A 2,622-nucleotide genomic window follows, 5' to 3' on the forward strand; every position below is an offset into this window, starting at 1 on the left:
GAGTCCCCAGAGCTGGAAAGTAAAGACGAGGTGGGTTTGAGATCTCGTGAGGACTCCAAGCCTCTTTCCTGTTTCAGCTAAGAATGTAATCAGTGTGGCAGACATGGGATTTTGAAAATCTCATTTTAATTTACATTTCCCTGGCCACTTTTCATGTTCATTGGCCCTGTGAATTTTTGCTTCTGTGTGTTGTCTATGCTTGCCATTTGTGGAAAATCTCGAGGTTGAGAATCAATTGTCTGAGGCTGATGGGGAACTTGTCTGATGATCTTTGAAGGGTTGGTTTCCTAAATCCTACTCACAACTCCTGACAAAAATAAGGATCAGGATGTTTTCCGAGAAGCCCCCTCGCTCCCTGCCAATCTCAGACAATCAGGCTTCCTCTTCCAGCCCGGTGGTCACTGGAGAAGGTCAGCGGGGACGTGAGGGAATCTATGTGCAGACGCTGTCGTCATCTTTAACTGCTGGTTGTTTTCTTTCCTGTCAAAACTAGGGGAGCTAGTCCGCATGGATGGCCAGAGGGAGCTTGCGTAGGCCTGCAAATGTAGGCACCGTCTGAGAAAATGGGGTAGAGAGAAGCGTTCGCGTGTGCAAATCTTAAAGAATGAGGTCCAATTTCACGTCTGGTTGGAGAGACGCATGGACAGATAAACTGCTGGACACCTTTGGCAATGACTCTCATTCATGTATCAGGCAAAGCACTGCCTTTGGCCTCAGGAGTGTTTTGTCCCCGTTAACCTCGAGGACGTGACCTCCGTGGTATCCCGCCTGATGGTACTCAGAAGGGCTGTGCCTTGTGTGCTAAGCTCTTGGTGGCCCGAGGACAGAGCTGCTGTCCTGAGAAGTAGCCACCCAGGACTTGGAGCCAGAGTCCCTGGGTGGGAGTCTGGCTCTGATACCTGCCAGCTGTGTTTCATTAGACAATTATCTCCACCTCTCTGGACCTTGGTTTTCTCATATGCAAAATGGGGAAAATGCTTCCTAGTTTGCTGAGCCGTGATAAGGATCAAATGACACGATTGCTGGGCAGATGTCAGGTGTGCAGATGTTAGGCTATGCACTTTTCCACGCTGCTTTCTCCTCTGTACCACACCAAACATGCATCCAAGCAGAAGGCCTTGAAGGGAGTTGGTGCTTGATCCTTGCACGTTGCTTGACGGCACAGAGCAGGGGTCCCCAAAGTGGGGTCCCCTGGCCGGCAGCAGCAGCTGCACTTGGCAACACGTCAGAAATGCGAATTCTCAGACCCACTGAAGCAGAAGCGCAGCCTGTGGGGGCTCGGCAGTGTTTTACCTCCAGGTGGTTCTCGTGAACCTCCTTCATAGATGAGATTTGGTGAGTGCGTTTTAATGATATAAAAACGAGTTCCTGTCCCAGGAAGTTGAGGCTTCCTTAAAAGGGTGAATGAAGAATGTTTCATGCAGAACTGTTTCCTATGACCCATCACAGAAGATATGCCCGAGTTTAGCTTCGTGTGGGATTTGAGCTAAGCTTTCTGCATCTACACGGGACGAGAACAGTTAACTTCCTTTCTGTTCTTTGTAAATATCGATGACAGAATTTATAATGTTTTGCTCTGGGAGAGCCAACATTATGACGTTTCGCTATTACTTGTGATTAAATATATTTTAATCTTATGTACAGCCAGAGCCATTTACCTATGTCCATGACGACAGTGATTAAACACAATGGCCAGGCCCATGAACACATTTCTGCCGATCAGTGAGCGTCTCTACTCTGCACACAGCAGGAAGTTCTCTCCTACAACTGAGTGCGGCCATTGTGATGAGCCTTTGTCAGGCTCGTCCCATACACCTCACTTGAATCTTTTCATCGTGCAGGTTTTGTGACTAACAGACATTAGTGAATAGCTGTACCTAGTGTATATAATAAGTGTCCTGAATTATTAAATATGCGTAAGCCTTTCATGAGGATGTATCAGTACTTGCCAGTGTACCTTCTGATGGCCATTAGAAGCTTTTAATTTTAATTGCCTGCCTTTTGCTTTTGAGAAGGAACCCATTTAATTGTATAAAGTACTGGCCTGTACATGCAGAATACATGCCTTAGGGCAGGACCTAAGGCTTAATTAAGACCGAAGGCTGGTAGAATTTCATTTCAATGAATTTTAAGAAACATCAATTATGTGGAATGAATGTTTGATGAAGGAATACATAAAAATCGCTAATAAGGTGAGGCTATTAAGGGTAATAGCACCTACTGTATGTGAGGGATTACCATGTGCCAGGGAGTGGATTGAAGTTACCGGCTTTGATTCTCACGAAAACACTGTGAGGCAGATGTGATTGTTCCTATCTTACAAAACTACCCTGAGCATGTACCAAAACAGACGTGCGCTGTTCGGTGCCGGCACGCTGAATGTGTATGGGGACGACTCAAAAAGGAGCGTGTGGCTGGTGCCATCAGAACGGCATCAGAGAAAGTGGCACGCCTGAATTTAGGCCGCCTTCTGCTTCTCTAGCTGAATTAATATCCTCAGCTAAGCTCGTCAGGCTGCAGTGGTGGCCTGCGTGTGCCTCAGCATGCTGCTGGTCTGTGGAGACGGACAGGGAGTTACGACTGCGTGCCACACAGAGCTCAGGCTTTTCAGGGCACCGAGGC

This window comes from Pteropus vampyrus, unplaced genomic scaffold (assembly GCF_000151845.1).
Source record: "Pteropus vampyrus isolate Shadow unplaced genomic scaffold, Pvam_2.0 Scaffold127, whole genome shotgun sequence".
Classification (NCBI taxonomy): Eukaryota; Metazoa; Chordata; class Mammalia; order Chiroptera; family Pteropodidae; genus Pteropus; species Pteropus vampyrus.